The sequence below is a fragment of the Gadus macrocephalus genome, chromosome 23 (genome assembly GCF_031168955.1).
Source record: "Gadus macrocephalus chromosome 23, ASM3116895v1".
NCBI lineage: Eukaryota > Metazoa > Chordata > Actinopteri > Gadiformes > Gadidae > Gadus > Gadus macrocephalus.
The window spans coordinates 14,386,379-14,412,590 of NC_082404.1; positions in this window are offsets into that span (position 1 = coordinate 14,386,379).

The following is a 26,212-nucleotide window of genomic DNA, read 5'->3' on the forward strand; positions in this document are numbered from 1 at the left end:
TAATACCATATCAAAATAGTCTGAGCGAATCGATATAAGCTGAATAACAGCCGAAGGTTTTGGGATGTTTGATTTTATGCTCTAACTGGTGACCATGTTATGCTGCTGCTGGCCATGAGATATCTTAATGAGATGAACCAGGTTCAGGTTGAATCAATAATCAATTACAAGTCTGGTCTTCATGATGGCTTTCACATCCATTTTAAAGTAACAGCTTCTTTAAGAGCTCTAAGAAATCGGTCTTATATGCTGGCACACACATTAGTTCACTGAATTTGTATTCATTTTTTTGGATCATTATGACAACTTCCACAAATGTATACACTTTAATGGTGTACTTCATGGTGCTGCTGCTGCAAAGTTCCTCATGTGGTTTGTGTTGGCGTGTTGCATGGACAAAAACACGCAGCGCTCGGAAGTGGACTGGAGCAAATGTGAAGGTTTTTGCTGCGCTCTCTGCTTACAATGGGGCCGTTCCTTTGTGGTTGTCCTAGAGAATGTCTCTCTATGTGAGAAGGATGCCAAAGTAAAAAGTGGAACAAGGACCGGTACCCATCCGAGGCAGTTATCTCTTTGTATCGTCAGTAGGGCCGTAGTGAGTGCCAGCTATTGGCCCGCTGAGTGACAGCCGTACCTGTCTGACGACTGTGTGGGGGGAGGTATTCAAAGGTTTCCTCTTTCCTTATTGGCCTAGTCCACATGCGGTGCCAGATGATGCCAAGCCAGCAACTGTGAAATGAGCACGAGCAGGCAGAGCAGAAAGAGCAGGCAGAGAAGAAAGAGGCAGAAAGAGCAGACAGGCAGAGCAGTAAGGAGCAGGCGGAGGGTATAGCGTGCCCTGGACTCCTTGAGGAGCACAGGGTCCACCCGGATGTCTGTAGGGCCTCATGCCAGTCACCGGTCACACTGGCTAAGGCGCTGTTCTAAGAAGTAAAAAGACAAATGTGTTCTTTAAACAGAACAGTTTTTATAGGCCCCTGCAGCTGGCTTGTGGAGGTGATAATGTACTCCAACCTGTTAGAATGCAGTGTTCAACACGACCCTGTTTCAACACCTCAAAGATAGGGATAGGTCAATGAATAAGAATTCAACCACAGACTGTTGTGTGGACAGTACGTGCAGTCTAGGTTCTCAAACAATCAGTAAGTTTGTGCTTTTGTGGCTCATGTCACCAAGGTAGGCCGCTCTGCTTTCATGAGGCTGTCTACTGCTAGTCGTCACAGCATAATGGGTGCATCCATCCCCCGTCTGCATAACTGCGCATACGTCCACACAGTCCTATGTACGGAGATGCAACCTTCACCTGCTTCAGACCACGTTGCCATGGCAACACTGGCTGCAGAGAATTTCAATTGGAGCCTCCATACCACCAAGATCAAACCATTGAAATCAGAACCAGCTCATTCCAGAATACGTTCAAAACAAAAACATATCTGGCTGTAAATAGTTGTTTTTCTATCATTTTTATTATAAATTCAAATCATTATTTTATCATCCGGTTAAATAACCCTATAATGTTGGTTGGGGCACATATACAGATACTTCACTTATTTCTGAATAAGAAATAGTAGAATGGAATACAAATTTTCCTTTAATACCTGATTGGATATTCTGAAATATTATGTGACATTTTATTTTTTCATGCCTAAAAAATAATCCCCCACACACACGCCTCCGCACGTTCAGAGATTACAGAGACCCACGTTTATTAGCGCTTATGTGTATGTTTCTCGATAATCCGCAAGATGCAGTTTGAGAGGCCGTGTTCATAGCAGTCTGCCAATTTTGATATTCCAAAATAAGAACCTGTGAAACTAAACAAAACTGAAATAATACTACAACCTCTTCCATTTGAAACGCTGAGGCCGCTTCTAATGATGCTGCCCCCACAAGGCTAACCCTAACCACTTATATTGATGCTAACCCTAACCCAAACAGTACAATATGAGGTGTGAAAGGAAAGCCTTCCTTGGACCCATTAGAGAACAGAGGATGAGATCTGATTCAGGCTCCAGGGGCCCGAGATAAACCATGGGCCCCTGAGTAATCTGGGCCTGTGGGTCCCATTTGAGAACCAGAGCAGGGCCAGCTCACCCAGCGCTGATGGGGGTTTACCGATGACACGAGAGCAGCATCCGTCTACTGCTTGCATTTGGCTTTATCCAAACGGATACACGGTTTTGATGGTAGTGGAGGGATCAAGCCAGTCGAATCTTGGGATAGACCTTTAATGTGTGATGGCCCCGCCAGTGGCATTTAAACAAAGTAGAGATAGTCCCAAAGGGGATTAAGCTGTCCCAGTGTGTATGCAGGCTCAGGTCTGACGGCGGAGGAGCTGGGTCTTGATAATGCCCCGTCCTGCTCATCCCGTCTTCGAGCGGTGCACGTCATCGTTGGTAACGTACAGTATGTGGCAAACACCGAACAATGACATCAGAAGACCTTGCACAGGAATCACCTTGAACCTCTGTGAGGACATCCATTTGAGTTGATTGCGCCTGCCTTTGGATGTGACCAAACAGAGGGCATCTATTTCTTCGTTAGGGTTAGGGTAAGGAAATCCATCTTCCAGTCTGTCACAGGTGTGGGAAGGAACCTTTCTCAATGGGGGAGGGAGGGAGGGAGGGAGGGAGCAGAGGGGGAGATGTTGTTTGGTGGTTGAGTTTTAAATCTGCTCTCTGTCTTCACAACCTGAATCTCACCCACAGCAGTTTAAGATAGGATCATTTTATAGATTACAATACACATTTAATGATTCATTTGGCTGGGTTTAATTGTCAATGTACATAGGTGAATTTCATGAAAATATATGAGAACATGGTAATATGTTTGTGTATGGAAAGTAGTTATGATGTAAAATACTGATGCTCATAGCTCTTTGTTAGGTTGCATTCATTCATTTATTTGGAATGCATCTGTTATGTCCCTTGTGTCTACGTGTGGATTAGGGGGGTGAGCTGACATCAGTGTGTTCCTCTAGATGATGAACCTGTTAGGTTGTGTCCCTCGTGTCTACGTGTGGACCAGGAGGGTGAGCTTTCAGCAGTGTGTTCATCTAATTGGGATCCTAATAAACTAGGAATGTACAAATAATCACATCACATGGTTTCAGGATTACCGGAGCCCTGCAGCTATTTGCATGCCAACAAAAGAGTGAAAGTGGAGAAGGAGAGAGAGGAAATCCCAGACCGCTGTTCTCTCATTTTAACTCATTAGCAGCGGAACTGTGAAGCTGTCCTGGTCGCTATACTGGCCGCTATGGACCTCCAACATCTGGGAGTCCCGTTGGGGACTCCCTGGTGCTTTAGTCTGGATCTGAGTGTTCAGCTCTCTGTTCTTCAGGCCTGAGTTTTTAGTTTTATGTTTTTAGCATTCAGTGTGTGTAGTGAGTATGTGTGTGTGTTTGTGTGCGTGTGTGAATGAGTGTGTTAGCGTGCCTGTGGGAATGAGAGAGTGTGTGTGAGGCTGGTTTCCAGGAGTCCGTTCCCTCCTCCTCTTCTCGGGGTCGATGGAGACATCATCTCCGCTCTGATCTGGTGAACGGGCGTTGCACTCTTTCTCGCTTCATTTCTTTCGACCGATCCTGATGCTGGAGGCGGAGATCTGTAAGCTTGTGATTGGTGAACACAAGCACAGCCAGCACAAGTAAACTGTAAACAAGTGTCGGTAAAGGTTTCAAATCATCACCCTTTTGGACTGACCACTGTAGAAATACATGGATCAAAATCCCTTTCTGAAGGAATAAGGAAAGGAAAGGAACATAACAGGAGATAAGGCCTGGCCTCCATCCCTCGCCCCTTCTGGTATCCAGACCAGCCACTGTTCCGTCTCCGCTCAGAAGTTCCTCTACAGTAGGACTTCTAGAACAGAAGTTCTGCTATAACACAGTAGGACTGCTGGATCAGAGGTTCTGCTATAACACCTTAGGACTGCTGGATCAGAGGTTCTGCTATAATACTGTAGGACTGCTGGATCAGAGGTTCTGCTCTATCACAGTAGGACTGCTACCCAGAAGCTATTCTAACACAGTAGGACTTTTAAACCAGAAGTTATTCTGTAACACAATAAGTCTGCTGGATCAGAAGTTCTGCGGTAACACAGTAGGACTGCTGGATCAGAGCTACTGCTAACACAGTAGGAATGCTAGACCAGAAGTTCTAATTGTAACAGGACTGCTGGATCAGAAGTTCTGCTGTAACACAGTAGGACTGCTGGATCAGAAGTTCTGCTGTAACACAGTAGGACTGCTGGATCAGAAGTTCTGCTGTAACACAGTAGGACTGCTGGATCAGAAGTTCTGCTTTAACAAGCAGAATGATAGATCCCCGATCTGGCAGATAAAGTATCCCTCAACCATCATGCTCATTGGGCTTCACGTTGTGTTTATCCACCCTGTGAATCATATTAGGATTCATCTAGCAGGGACTATAATGAGGGCAGTGTTGTGGCCTGAGTACTCGGATTACTTTCTGGATGGTTTGGATGATTTCTGAGTCGTCATTTGGTGAATTAAATAAACAATAAACACTGTAGACATTTATAAATGATGAATATATTTTAATAAACTTTTTTTTGGCTCCCTTGCATTAATCAGCATTTCAGAAACATTACCTTGTTATTTCATGGACCCCAACCACAATTTTGACTCAGTCAATTGCATTTCTTTACACAACATAATTTCCTAACCACTGGTTATATTTCATGCTTTATTAACTGAAATACTTTTCAGGGCATATCCATAAACATTGGTATGTATTAGAGATTGCAGAATATCAACTTTGTCTCTCATTTCAAACTGTTAGGCAAGCAGGGTGGAATTCTGGGTGGGCGAGTTTAGCAGTAAAGCTGGAGGAAACAGGTGAACTCACTTCTGGTTTGTTGTATTGAAAGAAAGTCGACAGTTTCCTTGAATCTAAAATAAACATATATTTTGAATATAGTCTTCTCATTGCTTCCAATGCCTTATGATTTTTATACAGAAATCCAGAGCACTCTTGGTTAGATTTTTCTATTCACTAGTTAAACACTAATTACATTTTCAGAATTTTTCAAAGTGATATGGACATTCATTAATTGGCTTAAAGCATGATATATAAATATCTTTCATCTGATAACTTTTAAGCAAGAAGTTGGTGTCCATAGATAATAAATACAGATTTTCATATTAATTATAATAGAGAGGAAAATAGCGGTTTGTTTCTATGGAACACACATGATGCAATCATTGATCAGGTCTCTTTCATCAGCCAGTCACTCTAGTGGGTGATTAATGTCACTAACTAACGAGTTCTGCAGTCATAGTCTCAAAACTGGATTCTAGAGGATAAATACCCTGAAATAAAACACGTGTAGGTCTGATCCAAATAAAGAAGTAATATCTGTTCTACTCGTCTATCTCTCTCGGACTCTTAAGAAGAACATCCAATGATTTTAAATAAATGGACTGACACTGACTTCCAAGATGGTAAGCAGAGATCTGAACCATTGTAGTATTTCTCTTATTAAAACACCCAGACACAGACAGTCCATATGGCTCAGAAAGAGTATAACAACCGATTTATTCCTGCTTCTTTGTTTGCTGCCTCGGTGCAGAAGTTGCAATTTTCCATATTTCTCAGCAAGAAGGCAAGTAGGCCAGTCCGTAGGACCCTGAGAACAAGGAACCTTTATGTGAACATTTCATATGACTAATAGAAACAGGAGTCTTTATGCTAACATTTCATAGGGCCATGAAAGCATGCAGCCTTTATGTTAACATTTCATAGGACTAAAGGAGCCTTTATGTTAACATTTCATAGGACTAAAGGAGCCTTTATGTTAACATTTCAGGGGACTAAAGGTGCCTTTCTGTTAGGCTCCTAAAGCCCATCAAAGGAACTGATGTCCTGCTGAACGGGATTTGATGTAGTTACTGTGGTTGTAATGTATTTTAGACGGTGGTACGTGGATGTTACGGTAGCAAACTGTGGATAAGCTCACTAAAATAACATTCTTAAATAACACCTTCTCCAATGATCCCAATAAATCTATAAATAACTTTTCTAAAAGATAGAGAAGCTAAATCAATCCAATAATAACAAGTCGTCTCTGGAAGCTTTGGCCAGGCCGGAGACGTTTGCTATCGTCCACAGACAGATTTCTGCAAGTCTTTGGCATAAAGACAGCTGATTTCATTGGAGGGACGGAGAGAGGGAGTGAGAGAGAGAGAGAGAGAGAGAGAGAGAGAGAGAGAGAGAGAGAGAGAGAGAGAGAGAGAGAGAGAGAGAGAGAGAGAGAGAGAGAGAGAGAGAGAGAGAGAGAGAGAGAGAGAGAGAGAGAGAGAGAGAGAGAGAGAGAGAGAGAGAGAGAGATTCCCAGCTGTCGACTATCCCTATAGTCCCATCATCTCTGTCTCCAACAAACAAAGCAGATACTGTCTGTTGAGAGACAATAAATAATAAGTCAGACGTTTGCCTCCTTGGTATCTTACACAAGCTCAGCACAGAGCCAAACTCTGCTAATTGGTGATTGTTGACTAGAATGGTTGAGGAAGCAAAATACAACCAGTGAGCAAAGCAAAGCGTCTTTATATCTTGACATTTCTAAACTGAATAATTGAACGATGTTTCGTTGGTGAGTCTTAGAAAGTGCAGAGTTTGGACCAAGGCAACGGTGGATTTGGTCTAGAAGCGTCAGCATTGAACTGATTTATATTGTTCATTGATTCATGTTTGATTTTTTTGAGCATGTCTGAGGACACAAGATACTGTACAAGACTGGTCGTACAGTCGTGTTGAAACTTAATGATTGAGATAAATTCTTCTCTTCTTAAAATCCCCATCCCAAATGGAATGAAACGACTTGTCCAATGATCAGGGATATTTATAAATTCAACATCCAATAAAGTATTGTTGTACACGACACATACTTTCATGGATTTGTATTTTCATTTGATAAACTGTTGAATACATTTATACCAAAAGGGAAAACATTTATACAAAATGCCATTACTGCATTAAATAGTTCCAGTATTCATTCCAATAGGAGCCTTATCCTGACTGGAAACATACAGTCTTGAACATATTTATTTGACATTGTCTGGGTTTATTACAATTTAAATATATGTTTATTATTCACAGAAAACAAGTTAGCAAACCATTAAGAATCTGCCTGGTTGACCTTTGCTATTTGTCAAAATTCCAACCCACAGATTGTGCTTGTGTAGCATTGAGATAATATGTTGGCAGAAAGAACTGCAGACCAGCGCTGAAGTTCGACACTTGTGGATAAATGCCACACATTTTACCCCCTGTGTTAGCATCTTGAGTCACCTTGACTTAAGGGAAAGACTGTTGAATCTTGAATGCAAAATATAATATATCACACAACGACTCCACTGGGATTCAAGTGAAGCATCCTAAGCTCATGAGCTCCACTGGCCTCGTGGCTGAGCTCCTCTCAGGACTTTAGAGCCTGCAGAACATCCCTCCTCTATCATATGCAGAATACTACCAGTCTACGAGTGTGCGATTAGTGAAGGAATTACTGTTGGTCACATCGCACACTGCAGGTCTGATGATAATGCCTTCATGGAACTCCACAAACATCAGCTGTGGAGGTCCGAGCCCAGAGAGTGCGAGAGCTGCTCATGTGATAAGGGTGCAGAACTCTTTAACTGCCTTTACATGTGTGTAAAGGCAGTTAAACGGCTTGGTATTATATAAGATGAATCTGATGATCCAGGTACGTAGATGGTATGTTGGCAATGGGCTGGATTGAGACTGGAGTTTGCGGGCGGATTCACCACCTGCCAGGGGAAAGGAGCAGCAAGGAAGAAAAAAAAGAAACGACATGAATTCATTCATCGGCAGGTAGTGACAAGCATAGCAGGCGGTGTAGGCTAAAGCTCTGTGTAGCTGGACCCTAAATCCACATAGGTTCTACTTATGTCTGGTCTTAATGTTCCTCTGGCAAAGGTGGAGAGTCTAAGAGAAAACATGACGTTGAAACCCCCAGTAAAAGTTCTCCAGTCAAATACTTGACACAGACACAAGATGTCTGATTATGCATTCAGGAATATCCTTCCACTTGTTTGATTAAAGCACAAAGGAGAAAGGTCTTCTGGAGAACACAAGACTTTGTTTAAATCTGTTGTGGTATTAAGCCCTTTCCTTTTTGTACCGTAAAATATACTTCATATTTACCTTTGACACAACAAGCCAGAAATAAAATCAAAGACAGTAACTAATGATAAAATAACCGCAAGACTACAAAAAGAATACGTATTGGTGTGTTCAAACCACTAAGGACTCACTGAATGGCAGGGAACTCATTTTCAAACTGCCACAGAGATGCCTACATGTATTAATATTGATGACAATCGTATTATTTTCAATTATTTTATAAAAATCGAATAAAAACCTTTTTATACATTTTGTATTGGAATGTTACTTCAACACACACACACAAACACACACAGACGCACACACACACACACACACACACACACACACACACACACACACACACACACACACACACACACACACACACACACACACACACACACACACGACACACACACACACACACACACACACCCATCGTTTAGATGAGTGCCCTCGTGCGTTTCTTCATGAGAATATTTCATGTGCTCCAGAGCATCATAGCTGGAGGAAAGGTCACCCATTCCTCACTGCCACGATATGCATCCTCCAGCTCCATATTAATGTCCCTGTGTCCCCCTGTCTCCTGGTTAACAATTACACACACCATCCTCATCCCTTTGCTTGGAATTATTTGTTTCCTTTTTTGACAAATGAGTTTGCCTAGCCAAGAGTGTTGGCATTGACCCCCTATTCAAGAAGGACCTGGTATTTAGCTCTCCTCCAACATAGATCTCACATGAACAACACAATGACACGTTCCTGCCTCTTAGACTACACGTCACCAGGGGGAACAGAACATCTTAGAGAAGCTCACATTGAACAGATGTCCAGAGGGTAACTGTGATGGATTCAGTGGGAAAACCAGGGAAAATAAGGAAGATTGAGATACACGGGATGTGTAGAGACCTATACAGTTTGAGGTGAAATGCAAAGTGGAGTGCATTGGGCGATCTACAACGAGACCCGGTGACAAAGCACCTGGTTTTGAACGCACAGCAACACACCGTAGGAGAAGCAAACTAGAGGAGTAGTCAGGAGGTGGCGATCGATAGAGGAGCTGACGGAGGGAATCACTGTGGCCTCACTGGGAGCTGCTTCTAAGGGAACGCGTATTGATACTACCCCGCCGTGTGACTACACAAGCACGGAGCAATTAAATTCAATAATTCATGTAAACCGCTGTGACTTGACATGATTTATTCAGAGTGCTTTCCCCCCGATACATTGGTCTCTCTTTGAGGCGTGTGTGTCGCAGAAAGTGATACATCACCATCAGGTGCAGGGCTGATACGCTGCATCGGGGCGAGCGTGTATGACAATGTGTACATGCAGGATTCTTCTGCGGTGAACAGATGGTCTTAAAAACAAGGGCTGCGGAGAAGTGGAAGCGTTCATGTGGATTTATGGGCCGTGTGGTTCCGTCGTTCTCATGCTGGTTGGTCTTCTGAATGCCGTTGTGCATCGCGGTTGCCTGACTTTTTTTCCACTATGGAATTTAAAGTACATTTTGAAACCAAGCCAGAATTACAAAACACCCACAGGTCACTAGAACTCGGACCCTGCACACGCGATGATTCGCTGAACTCTGTAACGTTTATGCTGAAAGGCACGTTCCTGTTTGGTGCTGTTGGTGTGATCAAAAGGGTCTAATACGTACTTTATTCTTCTGGAAATTGGACTTAATTGCATACATTTCCTGCAGATAAGCCTTTTGATTGATAATGTAACAAAAGTCTTAAAATTTATCTTGACATCCGATTCACCATGCTTCTGCACTTTTGCTTAGCCATAGAAACATCTGTGTGGAGATCAATAGCAGGCCTGGATCAAAGGTCAGGGCCTTGGTCATAATGTGACGCCACATGTAGCAGTACGAATGTCAGTTCCATGTAAAGGGGAGACATGCCGTATTTGATGTTATAGCTAATCTTCGTGTTAGCAGTATCGTCTTGACTAAGCCCCACCAAGCCTCCTCTCAGTGCCAGACAGAAAGTGGCGCATAAAGGCTTAGCTATGGTTGCATGGCGAAGCAACGCAAGGGGGTTTACGGACCAATTCCTTGCGGACTCTCCTTGCGTCCACCGCATGGGCCTGACGTGCGCCTCTCAAAAATTGTAACCTTGCGTCGAGGTGATGTAGCAGCAAGGGCTTTGATTGGTCCGCTAACGAAAACCCGACGCAGAACCAAACAGGCTCACGACTGCGAAGTCATTGCGTTGCGTCAACGTGGAACCATAACAGCCTTATGCGAGGAACCCAGACCAGTCCTTGAGGCGTCTTCGTAACGTCTCCTACCCACCTATGGGGCCTCATGCCATGACTCATTCAGACTGTAGTCAGAAGGTTCTCTGATTGACTGAAAATCAAGTTTTTATTTATTCTTTTCGATCTCTGTGTGCAACGACCTTGGTTTCCATGTGTCCCTAAGTAATGAGCACTGCAGTGGGTTAGCGTTCCCAGGTAGACACTGGGATCACACGCAGCATCTCACAGCCAGCTAGCACTCATGTTCCAGAACAAACACAATGGGATCCTTAATTATCAAGTAATTAACTCATTGTATTATTAAAAATGTCTCTGGTCATCAGTAAAACCTTCAAGTGTTTCTTGGTTCTTTGAAAGCCACATAATCGCTGTAGTTGCTTTCATTTGTGATTCAGGACAATTAAACAAATGGTTGAGAAAGGTTTGGATGCATAAGGGGCAGTTATTCTGATCACCTTAATATTATAGTTACTGATGCTAATCTAACGAGAGGTATAGTTGGGATGTGCTCATATGAATACATGGCAAACAGACATTGCTTGGCTGTCCTCGAAATCAAATAAGATCCTGCCATCTGATTTGCCTCTACCCTTTACCTATCGAGCCGATCCATACTGAAATACTTCAAGATTAAAAATGTTAAGTGGTTGGCTCGGAGCCCCCACCTCATCACTTGTTTTGTGATTTCATAAAAGTAATGAAGTTATTGATTCACTCGTCCAAAGTGATGTGTGGTTCAAACTTGAGGGTCTCTGTCATCAATAAGAGCGGTCAGACCTGACATGTGGGAGGGACGTGACCTAGGTGAAGATCTCCATGACAACAACACTGTTAATTTTGGAGGTGAAATAGACGGATGAAGATCTCCGTGGTAACATTGTTCATGGACTGGTGAGGACCTCCTCTCCACGATAACACTGTTAATTAATGAACAGTGTTGTCTGAGGTCTTCACCAGTCTATCGATATACTGGTGAAGACCTCCTCTCCATGACAAAAAAATCTTAAAGGATATGTATGACAATTCCAAAGATAAATACTGTTACATGTTATTTGCAGTGCACGTCGTATATATCACGTATATAGCTACACAATATATTTTATACATCTTTATTTATCTTTAAATAAATATATGTTTAAAAGTGTAGGTCTCCAGAGATTGGAAAAAAATTAATTAGTTAATAATTCTTCCATTACTAAAGTAATCCTATCAGTAGGAAGGGATTAAGGTAACACAACTGAACTCAATGAATATGTTAGTCTCAATACTGCTTCTTGACATATCCTCCTGAATGAGTTCTATGAGGCCGGTGAATAACCTTTTTCACAGGCAGGGGCAATGAAACAGAAAGGACAGTGGCCCACAGAGGACAGCTTTGTCTTGGAAGCTCTTGGAAGGAATGTTTGTAGGTTAATGAGTTCCTCCATCAAATAGACCAGGTGGATGCACAAGCAAGTCGCCGCAATGGTTTTGAATTGAATCCCAGCAGAGTCAAAGGAAGCCAGCCCAGTGAAGTCAGCCAAGACTGATACTGTGTTTTCACATTCTCAATGTCTGGCAGAGCTGTTTATGACATTGGGACTCTAAGGAGCTGAACACATAAAGGCTTTACAATCCACTGGTGACATTGAATTGTAGTCAGGATTGTATGTTTTTCAGTGTACAAGATTAGGCTCTCTGTTGATTTAAGCGCTCCTGTGTTATCAGATCAGACAAGTTAAATATTCAAACAGATAAGTAATCTGTCAGGGAATACAAAGCTGAGTTTGTATTGATTTGGAGGAACAAACACACTTGTTTCAAGGTGTGACCGAGATATCCCAACTCAAAAATGTATTCATGTTTTGTACCAAACATATGAACAAAATACATCTGTAAGAAAAATGCAGTCAAAAGTGTAGGGGTGTTTACCAGAATAAAGTTATGGGTTAAATCAGCTATGAGTAAGTACATAAATTAATGGTCAACACCAGAGACACCAGCATTTTACTGTCTATAAAGATCAGAGCTAAGAAAAGAAACAGATTCATTTGATTCGAAAATGGAAATAGCGTGTCCACAATCTGCACCTAACCAACAGAGTGCGGTCTTAAACTTTCCACTCTGTTAATTGAATATATATAATGGACTGAAAGAGAGTTGTTAGTACTGGCCATGATTGACACACTGGCAAATGTGCATTTCCTATTATTCATATGTATTCCCCTAATAAAACACTTTACGTTGAACAAATAGCCTACATATTGTTTCACAATAGTGTGTAGCATTAGCGTGTAAACTGTGTTGGCCCTATCTTGAATATGATGTTACTTGTTATTAGGCAACACAGATTGTAATTAAGATGACGAGTCGGTCCACTGATTAGCATCATAAGTAGGTGTAGCTCGGAGGCTCGGGAAGAGGGAACGACTCGATCAGCGTCAGAAGCAACAGAAGAACGGGTTCTTGTTACCGTTCTGTCTTGCGGAACACTAATCAGGGATTTCAACCTCCCTTTGGTCGCAATCAGGGGTTTGTGTCCACGGGAGAAATGGATTTCTGTTTGACCTGATGTTCACCCTATGACAGAGTGTAAGGTAATTGTTCCCGTAGGCCGTCCAGCCCAGCAATCGTAGCAATCATACTTAAAGATACACTCATACATTATCATTATTGTTTATTCTATCATACAAAGCTTTTGTGGCAGATGGATTTGTCTAATTTTAATTCATGATGACCAAATGACACATCTGTAGCTGTTGGTGTTTCAATTAATTAGATTTAGTCTGGCCAAAAAATATATCCCCTAACTTAAACTTTTCTATTTGGAAACACAAGCATAACATTGTTTGTTCAGGTTGAGATTAGAAGGTTAATTTAAACCTGCGGTATGTAGGTGTTCTCGTATCAGTCTCTCGGGACCTGAGTTTCAGACCAGTTACCAACATAACATCATTAAGTTTGCAATTACAGAAGGCTGGCATAAAGTAAGAAATGGTCGGATGATTATAAGTATGTTTTGATTTGATTTAAACTTATTTTTTTCCATTAAACTCGGAAAAGGAAAACATCCACAAATATCGAGATCCCTGTCTGTTCCTTACAGAGAAGTAGGGCAGAAGCAATTATGAGCTCATATTTCAGAGATAACTGTCTTAGTGAGAAGCGATGTGCGCTATAATCAAAGGCTACAGAAGCTCTCTTGAGACAAGTTACCCCATGGCACTGAGATACCGGCTGGGAACAGGGATGGGGAATACTTCAAAGAGCTACAGGAACCCCTGCATGAACATAACTTAAAGAGCACCTAAACACTAGATTGTACTATACACTTTAATGATGATAATAATAATAATAATAATAATAATAATAATATATTTATAATTATGATATATCCATAAATGTACAACGTCCCCATTATTTCAACCCCCCTCTTGTTTGGAGAGCTTACAGAAGTGGTGCCTACAGAAGGGATGCCTACAGAAGTGGTGCCTACAGAAGGGGTGCCTACAGAAGGGGTGCCTACAGAAGGGGTGCCTACAGAAGGGGTGCCTACAGAAGGGGTGCTCTCAGAAGGGGTGCTTACAGAAGGGGTGCCTACAGAAGTGGTGCCTACAGAAGGGGTGCCTACAGAAGGGGTGCCTACAGAAGGGGTGCTCTCAGAAGGGGTGCTTACAGAAAGGGTAACGACAGAACTATAATGAGGGGCACATTCACTGATCTATAAACAGTACATGTGCTCCTCTTGTGAATGCAGAAGACGTTCATCATTTCTAGCTTACGGTTGAGCTTTCACTTGCTGGTTCAAGTGATGGAACAGGCATCTTGGACTGAGAGTCTTTGAAGCATAAATGATGTATTCATGTTGCATATATGCTGGCAACATTGTAGAAATACATAGGTTAAAAGATATGATGTTCGGACCAATGAAAGAAGTACCTATATGTCAGATATCAAGGCATGAAAATGGTAATATAATGACCAGAGGAATATACAAAGGCTTACATTTTATAAATGTACGTTTGAAAGACCATTGAATTGAATATGTTTGAGTATAGATTGTTGATTATTGATAGATAGATAAACATGATACCTGAAACTACAGGAAGTAAAGTAAGTTCACCTTTTCTTAGTACAAGATCACAGCTTTCTTTGAGATATCTGAAAGGGGTGCTCCAGCAAATCTTAATGCACCAGAAAATAAATTCACATTCATTCAGTCATTATACATTTTTTTATCAAATCACTATTTATGGAAAATGTGTGGGCAGAGGACGACTAGGCATACTAAGATTCTGACAAAAAAGCACAGCAGGATGAAATGAAGTATAGAAAGGTGTGAAAACATCTTCTACGTCTCCTACCTGCTCCAGGCGTTGACTGTGAAGCTTCCAAGAAAATGAATAAGTGGGCAAAATCTGTGTGCAATTCCACATTGTAAGTTGAACGAAAGTCCCAAATGGCAAATAAACAACTGTTGTCATCATTGTTAAGTCTAGTTCGGAGATGAACTCTTAACCAACAATAAGTCTTTACTTGTCCTCTTCAAGACACGAGAGGAGACCTTCAATATAACAAAAAATCTGCTGCATGCTACAAACACAGACAAACAGGGATATATCGGACCAATGTGATATCATTTGAAAACACAGCCCTTAACAAGAGTAGTGTTTCTTATTGTCTCATTTCCTTGAGCGATCTCAGCTGATCCATCCCATTTCTACCATCACACATTGTGTGTTGAGTCATGGACCTTCCTGTTTCTTTATTTCAATAATGACGAAGGTCCTTAGTAACACATTTTCTACTTAAAATAATTCCTGGGTAAATTGTGTATATTAAAGTTTAATTCATATAATTAAACTGTGGAGTCGGCGAGAGAGAGAACTAAAACACACATATATATATATTTGTGCATATTATTATGTGTGTTTATAAACAACACGTTTCTTTTGCAAGACTCGTGCAGTTTGGTTGTACTTTGACTGCTAATGAGCACATTATAGCTATAAAAAAAACGCATCCTCATGGATATTTGTACTCATTGGTTTTTGCAGCAGCTAGAAAGTGTGAGTCTGTTTGGGGTTACCTTGATAACCCTTACTGAGGAATATAGGGAGGCTATTATTGTCCTAGAGTTACATTTCTGCATAATATTATTAATAATAACTATAATGATGATTATTGTTGTTGAATAACTGATTTCAATTGTATAACTCATACAAATTTCAATAAATTGCTTCAACCAATTATATGATAGGGTTCAGGGCGAACTATTTTCTTGCAGCAGAAAATAAATAAATGTACCATATGTCTAAAGATAATGCTGCAGGAAACGATCTGCATGACAAGTGGTTGGCTTCGTGCAAAACAAGCAGGATCAACTTAAAAGGGGATGGCAGAAAACGGTTCCTGTGTTAAGGAACTGCGGGTGCATGCAGGCAGGTAGGACCCAAACGCAGACGGTTTCAGGAAACGGCACTTTATTCAAGCCTAAAGGCTAAGGCACAGGAATCAGGGAACTCGGGAGACAACTCGGAACTCGGGAGACTACAGGGAACTCGGGAGACGACAGGGAACACGGAACACGCAGGACTAGCCACCACCAACAACCACAGCAAACCACAATGACAGCACAAGGAACAAAGGAAGACGAGGGCTTAAATAACAAACACAACGAGGAACAGCTGAGACACATTAGGGGAGGGAACAGCAATCAACACAGGAGGGAAACACAGGGAAACACCCACACCCTGACAGTACCCCCCCCTTAAGGGTCGACTCCCAGGCGACCCACGACCAGCAAAGAAAGTCAAACCCAAAACGGGTGGGTGGAGGGGCGCCAGGAGGGGGGAATCAAAAAAAATGGACTGCGGCAGAGCCGAGGGACGTCAGGCGGGCGGCCAGAAAACTGCCCCAGGGCATGGCAGGGAGCCTCAGGCGGACGGCCTGGGGGGCAAGCAGAGGCAGAGTGAAGGCGGAACCCTTCAGGAGGCCGGCGGTAAGGACGATGAGGGCTCAGTCCCTCAGGAGACCTGCAGTGGCACAGAACCCCCTCAGAAGGCCGGCAGCGGTGAAGGCGGAACCCTTCAGGAGGCCGGCGAAGGCGAGGTAGAGGGCGGGTCCCCTCAAGAGGGAGGCCCGGTAGAGGGCGGGTCCCCTCAGGAGGAAGGCCCGGTAGAGGGCGGGTCCCCTCAGGAGGAAGGCCCGGTAGAGGGCGGGTCCCCTCAAGAGGGAGGCCAGGTAGAGGGCGGGTCCCCTCAGGAGGAAGGCCAGGTAGAGGGCGGGTCCCCTCAGGAGGAAGGCCAGGTAGAGGGCGGGTCCCCTCAGGAGGCAGGCCAGGTAGAGGGCGGGTCCCCTCAGGAGGAAGGCCAGGTAGAGGGCGGGTCCCCTCAGGAGGCAGGCCAGGTAGAGGGCGGGTCCCCTCTGGTGGAAGGCCTTGAAGGGGAACCCCCCTCGGGAAGGAGTGGAGGAGGGCCCCCACAGGCAGGAGCGGAGGGCGTGCCTCCCCTGGACGGTCTGGAGGGCGGGCCCCCTCAGGCAGGAGCGGAGGGCGGACCACCTCAAGCAGGCGAAGAGGCCGGTCCCCCTCTGGAAGGCTAGGAGTGGGCTCAGGAACAGGACAGGGCTCGGGGACCGGAGTCGGTGCGGGAGCTGGAGTACTAGGAGGAACCAGGTGGTCCCCCAAACCCTCCCAGCGATCTATTGCCTTATTTAACTTGACTAGAAAATCCTCCAACTTACGGCCAAATTGAGCGTCCGCTGGGTCCCATAGTGGTGCTGTCATTCTGTTAAGGAACTGCGGGTGCATGCAGGCAGGTAGGACCCAAACGCAGACGGTTTCAGGAAACGGCACTTTATTCAAGCCTAAAGGCTAAGGCACAGGAATCAGGGAACTCGGGAGACAACTCGGAACTCGGGAGACTACAGGGAACTCGGGAGACGACACGGAACACGCAGGACTAGCCACCACCAACAACCACAGCAAACCACAATGACAGCACAAGGAACAAAGGAAGACGAGGGCTTAAATAACAAACACAACGAGGAACAGCTGAGACACATTAGGGGAGGGAACAGCAATCAACACAGGAGGGAAACACAGGGAAACACCCACACCCTGACATCCTGAACGCTGGAAAAGGAGACGGCCGCCCAAGATGTCAAACACCTCGTCGCTTGTCCGTCTCTGACAGACATTGCGCAGCAGTGCTTCATCTGAGCTTATTATTTGAGAATTGGATCAGGTTGATTGGTTGGTTTGGAAACCTGGAGCTATGGTGGGATGGTGGCTAAAATCCTTTTTTTTATGTCAACCCTTCAAAATCCTCAATGCGGCCACTCCATTCCGATTCCGAACCGGAAGTTCACCTGTGTGTGTGTGTGTGTGTGTGTGTGTGTGTGTGTGTGTGTGTGTGTGTGTGTGTGCGTGTGCGTGTGCGTGTGCGTCCAAAATCATCAACGGACCCAATGCAGGAGATCATCTAAATGAGTAAAACAATAGTTCTTGACTTTCCCTGTTGTATCTGAGTATGGCTCTGGCCCCATTTCACTGAGCGCGTTGGCATACTCTGAAACCAGAACTCTTTGCATGGTATGAGTTTCTGCTTCACCATGCAGAGGATCTTCCAGGCGGTCGAATGCTTTGTTCCGACTCGCTGATGTGAGAGGCTTTGCACCTACGTCCTGGTCAGGTACCTGAGGCTTTGATGTTCCTTCAATCTAATATTTGGTGGTGTGGTATTTTATTAAGCTGCTCCACTCCCAATGAATATCCTGGAACATCTCTGAAAGTAGACACTTATGTCTCGGCTATAAGTAACTGCAATGGGAAAGTTGGAGTACCAGCAATGACGAAAGATGGACTTCTCTTCAGGCAAGACATTTATAAGAAGCTGCTAAGAGTGAGTGTGCTGGTTCATTCAGCTGGGAGAGAAGTACTCATCAATGTTCTCCTCTCAAAGAAAAACCTTGTACCAGTGATTAGTTAGCGGTCTTATTCAACGCTCTCAGTACCACTGCATCCTTCAAGTCTGCTATTGTGTCCCTGATTGAGCCTTATTCAGATGGTTGGACCTCGACCAATCGGGGGGGACTGACTGGCGGAACGAGGAGGCAGGGCAGAGAGAGAGAGAGAGAGGGAGAGAGAGAGAGAGAGGGAGAGGGAGAGGGAGAGGGAGAGAGAGGGAGAGGGAGGGGGGGAGAGAGAGAGAGAGAGAGAGGGGGAGAGAGAGGGAGAGGGAGGGGGGGAGAGAGAGAGAGAGAGAGAGAGAGAGAGAGAGGGAGAGAGAGAGGGAGAGGGAGAGAGAGAGAGAGAGAGAGGGAGAGAGAGACCGACCAATAGAGAGAGAGAAAGAGAGAGAGAGAGAGAGAGAGAGAGAGAGAGAGAGACCGACCAATAGAGAGAGAGAGAGAGAGAGAGAGAGAGAGGGAGAGAGAGAGGGAGAGAGAGAGAGAGGGAGAGAGAGACCGACCAATAGAGAGAGAGAAAGAGAGAGAGAGAGAGAGAGAGAGAGAGAGAGACCGACCAATAGAGAGAGAGAAAGAGAGAAAGAGAGAGAGAGAGAGGGAGAGAGAGAGACCGACCAATAGAGAGAGAGAGAGAGAGAGAGAGAGAGGGAGACCGACCAATAGAGAGAGAGGGAGAGAGAGAGAGAAAGAGAGAGAGAGAGAGAGAGAGAGAGAGAGAGAAGGGGAGAGAGGGGGGAGAGGGGGGGGGAGAGGGAGAGAGACAAGAGAGAGATGTGATCTAAGGGAAAAACTGTCAAAAGCACAACCTGGGAATTCTCGTTCTCCTGTTGTCTGTTGCTCAGGGGATTGTGTGAGCATTGCTGTGCACACAGACATTAGTGCACGCAGACATTAGTGCCACAGCTGCCTATTGAAGTTAAATAACACAGGCAGCTGCCATCTATGCTGAACAAATGGCCTGTATATCCAACCCCACAAACATGCTCGTAATGAGATGACCTCCAGCCAGAATAGAACATTTGTTTGGCTACTTTGAGGTGAGAAATGAACCCTGACAGTTCTCGGTTTAGAGGTGTGTGTTTTGGGGCCCGTTTCTCGGCCAAAGCCCGGCCTCAATCTGTGGGATGGATGTTCACATCGTACCAACATCACATGACCAGTGCTCCTCATAAGCACACATTGTGGGAGTCTCTTTGGGTACTGGTAAACACATTTTGCTCTCAAACCATTTCACGGGATTATGTATTACCTATATTATATTTACCATTTTATGATTAATTGACATTCCTGACTCAGAGGGCAAAGTTGAACATATGTTTTGAACACAAAGATATGAGCTTGGAAGAGTTTTCGACAATATACTATGTTGTCTTGTGTCTTGTCTTCCAGGGAAGGGTTTACTAGTGCTGGCCAAGTTTCATTCGAAAGATTCACCCATTCACCCCGGGTTAAGATCAGATTTTAGATAATTTATCTCCAGTCTGATTTTTGAGACTAATTGGTCGATAAATCCCTCTCTAGTGTAAATATGGTGTAATTCCACCAAAGCTGGCTCATCTAATCCGCTCCTGGTCTTGCCCCTTACCACAGATGCGAGGTGAGACTTGTCACGGTGTAAGATGTTAACCTTCTCTCTTTTCACAGCCATCCTCCTCCCACTCCTCAGTGCCTGACGGATGGAGCAGGAAGCCCAGACAGGACTTCCTGTCATAACAGCTCCCCCATCAGCAGAGGAGCAAAATACAGCGCAGTCTGGCTCTTCAGCGAGGAAGCAGGTGGTCATTTATAGACATCACAACTGCTTCTATTCCTCGGAACCTGATTGAAAACACACAAAAAAAAAAATGTCTGAAAATTGACTGTTTGATGTTAAAGGTTTCATATCTTTTCAGATCAACACACTAGTGCACTCAAAATAAACATTTAAAGGTGGAGTGTGTTGATTCCGTAGCATCTGGCAGAGAGGGTGCAGTTTGCAACCAACTGTAAGTTCCTGTACTGGCCTGTACTGGCTTGTTTTGGTCTGTAAGGTGCCTGTACTGGCCTGTCATATTTCTGTACTGGTCTGTAAGGGGCCTATACTGGCTGGTAAGGCTTCTGTACTGGTCTGTAAGGTTCCTGTACTGGCCTGTAAGGTGCATGTACTGGCCTGTACTGGCCTGTACGTTTTCTCTACTGGCCTGTAAGGTGACTGTTCTGGCCTGTTGAGTGCCGGCAGGTACTTCCTAAATGATCACATCACCTACGACAGCACCTAGAAGCAGAGTGTCAACGCACAAGATTCCTTGCTGGATTTTTAAACAGGTGTGCTCTGATCCCCTGAGGGCTGAAGTGCAAGCCCACCACTAACCCGTTTCCCCCTATTGCCGCGTCGGACCATGACAGCACAAGGTGTGCTGTGCCAACACATTCCCCCTATTTATTTTATTTTACTTGCCAGTGGTGTGCTGAATTACTGCTCAGACTGCTGCCACATTGTTTTCCACACGCCTAGCTCAGACATTATACTCATTTAATCTCCTGCTGCAATATAAGATGTATTTCTGAATTCATTAAGTCACACATCAGTTACGATCAGAACTACACGTCACTTGATGGAGCCTATTAGGCCCACCGAGTTAAGAAGGCATTACCTCCCCCCCCCCTCCCATACAGGGCTGGGCTGATCTTCATTTGAGCGGTGACACAAGGAGGCATCCATTCTGCTAGATGCCACTTAATTCTCACCACTCACCTTTAACTAAGCCCCTTAGATATTCAGATATATATCCCATTCTGAAACAAATATATTTTGACAACGCATCCGCTAGTCCGAGGAAAGAAGAGTTTTCCCGACCAAATCAAGTATTCACCTGAGTTGTTTCTAGGCTACTGCTGTCGACATATGGTACCAACTTCTCAATCCCTTTTCAAGGGCAGAAATAAGGATTCATTTGTGCATCAAACAGGTTGATAGATCACGGTGTTTCAGCAGAGAGCCCAGCCCATAAGTGTTCTTCATTAAGAACTGTTTCCAGATCCCTCATCAGTGGACATTGATCTTTCCTTTTAATTACCGTCAGTCTGTCAGAGTAGCAAGGCTGCAGCTGCATCGCAGGCCCACACCCGACCCTGCAGAAATACACCATCGAGTGCAGTCAGTCACACTGAACACACGAGGAAAGGAGGGAACACCTGTCCCACTGTACAGATATACTCACCATTTAGCCTTTAACTATACAGCATTTAGGCCACCTGAATGAACGAGACAGGAAGTCAGTTGCTTTGAGTAACAGTGATTTCAGTAGTCCAGATGTTTAAGGATCGAGACTCAGTATGAGATTCGCCCCCACTATCCTTTCTGCTCACTTTAATGGTGTACACATCTGGATGTAGATAGAGTTGACCCAATAGAGTGCTGAGTAGAGTCTGGATGAAAGGAGCCATACGGAGGCAGGTGTGTCTTTAGACCTGAGTGTGGATGGTGTCTCAGTCAATAAGAGTTCACAGTCTTTTTTCTTTGTCACTGGTGCTATTAGTGAATGTTAAGCTCATAATAGCAGCCTCTGACATTTTGAGAGACAACAGCATTTATCTGAGTGAAAATATCCTGACATGTTGTCTGAAAACGTGTAATAATTAGGTGAGCATTGATTGTTCTTCTTTTTCTATTCTTTCTTTCTTTCTTTCTTTCTTTCTTTCTTTCTTTCTTTCTTTCTTTCTTTCTTTCTTTCCTTCTTTCCTTCTTTCTTTCTTTCTTATTCTCTACAAAATTCTCCTTCCGCAAATTTTCCCCTAGAGACTCCCTTCCAATTTTTAAATGTTTGTATTAGCTTGGAATCGTGTGCTTCTTTTCAGATTTTTTCAATATTTTATACTTTTTAAGATATTCTACTTTTAAAATACAATTATTTACAATGGAAGTCAATGGGAGGTCGGCGGAGCCGTCCGCCCATTCTCGGACACTTACTACTTCAGACTTCGTAACTTGGTCAAAATGTAATCGTAACAGAATCGTAACAGTTTTTCTCGCTCAATTGGACTACATTTTACGACGTTCTGGCCCATTTCAAAGGTGTCCTTTGCAACCAGAGCAAAGTAGTATAGATCTCTTCCGTAGAAAAATGTAGGATACACATATAAACAATAATACACAGACAGGATAAAAAACAATCCCAACCAGAAAGCAGCAAAGCACATTGAGCCAAGCAACAGCTTGTTCCTGTGTGCTTCAGTTTGTTCTATTCTTTGTACACAACTTTCTAGCAACAATGCAACTAATACTGTGAAAATCCAACCTGTGTTCATCTCAATCAATATCTCAGGAACAGCAGTGGGAAGGTCTGGTTCACCTGGGTAAATAATAATAATAAATATTATTATTATTAATAATAAGTATAACTATAATAATTATATAATAATAATAATTCATACATGATAATAATAATATAAAATAATATATAATAATAATATATAATTATAATAATAATAATATAAAATAATATACAATAATAATATATAATTATAATAATAATAATATGTTATTATAATGATAATATAATTATACCTCAAGCTGACAGGGTTCTGGCGACGCTCTACAGCTCAGGGTGGTGTTGTAGTGTGGGGGACTCCACCCTCAGCTCAGGGTGGGGTTGTAGTGTGGGGGACTCCACCCTCACCTCCGGGTGGTGTTGTAGTGTGGGAGCCTCCCCCCTCAGCTCCGGGTGGTGTTGTAGTGTGGGGGACTCCACCCTCAGCTCAGGGTGGGGTTGTAGTTTGGGGGCCTCCACCCTCAGCTCAGGGTGGGGTTGTAGTGTGGGGGACTCCACCCTCACCTCTGGGTGGTGTTGTAGTGTGGGGGACTCCACCCTCAGCTCAGGGTGGTGTTGTAGTGTGGGGGACTCCACCCTCAGCTCAGGGTGGGGTTGTAGTGTGGGAGCCTCCACCCTCAGCTCAGGGTGGTGTTGTAGTGTGGGGGACTCCACCCTCAGCTCAGGGTGGGGTTGTAGTGTGGGAGCCTCCACCCTCAGCTCAGGGTGGGGTTGTAGTTTGGGGGCCTCCACCCTCAGCTTAGGGTGGGGTTGTAGTGTGGGGGGCCCCCACCCTCAGCTCAGGGTGGGGTTGCAGGATGAGTAAGCAGCGGTAATTCGTCTCTCATAGCGGAGGTCACACTTCTGCCCCAGATGTGTCAGATTACAATCATTTATAGTAAGTTGCATATGGATTTAGTCCACACAAGCATGCACGCAGACTGCACGCACACACTGCACGCACACGCACACAAACACACACACACAAGCACACACAGACGTACACGCACATACACACACACAAACACACACACACACACACACACACACACACACACACACACACATAACGGTACAAACTAGCAGCAGTGCCTCACTTGGTATCTTGGGTAAGCATTAGCTTCAATAATTAGTCAAATTAGTAATATTTTATGATTAATATAATTAGTGAAGTTATTTGAAGAACGTAATACAGCCTAATACATATTACTGTCAAAAAGTTAATTAATTTCTTCCAATGCTTTTATATAGCTTATGTTCAAATTATTTACGATTTGATGATACAGCATAATAACCGGAGGTGCATCTATGATATTTTTGCCAGACACATTGTGGACCACCAACAAAATGATAACCAACTCCTATGCTTCCAAAATGGAGCTGGTCATTGCATTTTGCCCTGAAGTATAGCCTTTTTTTTTTTGCCCTGAGGCATATTAAAGTATAGCCTGAGTTCTGCCCCGAGGCATATTAAAGTATAGCCTGAGTTCTGCCCCGAGGCATATTAAAGTATAGCCTGAGTTGATGGTGAGTCACTGGTTGGGTGGGGTTTATAATTGGGATGGAGAGCTGGAAGTTAAGTTTCTCTTACTCGCTTTTATCATTGGACAGTTTAGATCTTTTTCCCCTGATATCCTTGGAAGTGTGGCAGAATTTTCTTGATGGACTGCGCAAAAACGCATCTAGCTGTAGAAACGCTGTGGTACCTATTCCAGGCCTAGATGTGGCGCTGTTTCTGCTACCGAACTCGTCCAAAAAAAGAAGAAGAGGAGGCGGAGGATGCGCATCGGGGCTGTTTCCCAAAGTGAAGGCTGCAGCCTTGCTAGGACGCGTCCTTGCTAGTCACGTCCTATGGAGATGAGACTAGAGTGCTAGCTCGAGTGCTTCCTAGCGTTTGTAACGTTCAGACTTTGGAACGACTTGGTAGTGTGGAAGCGCTTCCGCTTCCGCTTTTTAATACTGCGTGTCCGCTTGTAAACCCATGTGCGCTTATGAATAAAACATGGCAGCAATCAAGCTGATCGATATTTATTTGACTTTTGTCTGTTATGAATGCGGTCATGTCTCCTTCGCATGGAGCCTCTTTGGGGAAGTCACAAAAGCTTTGTTGCAGTTGATAGAATCGTCTTTATTAAAAGGAAAATCCATTCAATTTTTATAAAACTAAGTGAAATTGTCTGAGAACTTAATTCATGCATCACATTTACAGTACGTTTGATTACTATTATGCAGGGGGGAAAAGACAAAGAAAGAGATGATAAAGATGTATTTATTTTGATATATTATTTAACTGATCTGATTCATTCATTCATAAATGCCTACAATCTACCAGTGGTTTGAACACATAAGTATATCATATAAAATACTTATATATGTTCATTAAAAATTACAAACATTGCAAATGATCGTTTGTGCATTAATTTTACAACATTGGATAGTGGCACTATCCCTTCCACCGGTAAACAAATGTTTGCGCGCCACCCGGCGCACAAAAGCCTCCGTTTGCTGGGCTGACCCTAAAAAAAACGATTCAACGCAAACATAAATGGTATACATAAATGATGTAATCTTGTGAGTGAGTAAATTGACATTGGTGACAGTGGTGTTTAACACCAGCTACGTCGTTGCAAAATATAGCAACGTATCATTAAGTTGCAAAAACGTTTGAAAAGTGGCACAGGTCTTTAGGCTTGATTATTTGCATTAACATGATGAATCTATAAAAAGCAATACGGCACAAAATATTTCTGAAAACTAATATAACTTCACTTCATTTGAATGTGTACTGCTCTGCCATTTTCAAGAACCCGCCCAGTGAACGCAGAGGATTGTGGGTAGTTTTGGCTCGTCTAGGATGCAGCGATGCATCCTTGAAAAATCTCGGAATTCTCAAAAACAAAGGACGCAAAAATGGCGCGGCTTTCGAGTGTCCTCAACATTGGAACAGTGCTTGTCGGCGTTCTATGACGTAGCGTCCTTAAAAGGGCGGCCGTTGAGCATGCTTCCTTGACATTGGGAAACAGCCCAAGCCTGCATGCTGTATACAAACATACAGTCATAGAAGAAGTAACCAACAGCAGTTGTGAAACCTTATAGATTGAGAAGAAAATACTTTTTAATGTACAGTTAGTAATTATATTTATCAAGGGGCTGTATTTAAAGCTACAAAAATAATGCAAATCGGATAAAACAAAAACAAATTTGCCGGTAATCTAACGTTTCCCACCTGGTGGGTGGGGCGATGACGTCATCATCTGCGTAACTGTGGTTCTCGTGAATCCAAACACGAAAACGCAGGGGGGAGATTCTCGTTTTCCCCCTGGGGCCTGGTTTCAAAAGAATGCGTTTGCGAGAAGGGTCCAGCTGCAGGCTTTGGCGTTTCCGTCATGACACAAGAACGCCCTTTAGGCGTTCCTGGTAGCGTTTCATCGACCAATCACGAGGTGTTTCGAAAGGCATACTGGGTTTCGCAAGGCATACTGCGAAGCACAGTCGCAAGGCATACTATGCTTTCCTTCCTTAATGGCAATTTTACCTCTCTCATTAGATTTAGCAATCATG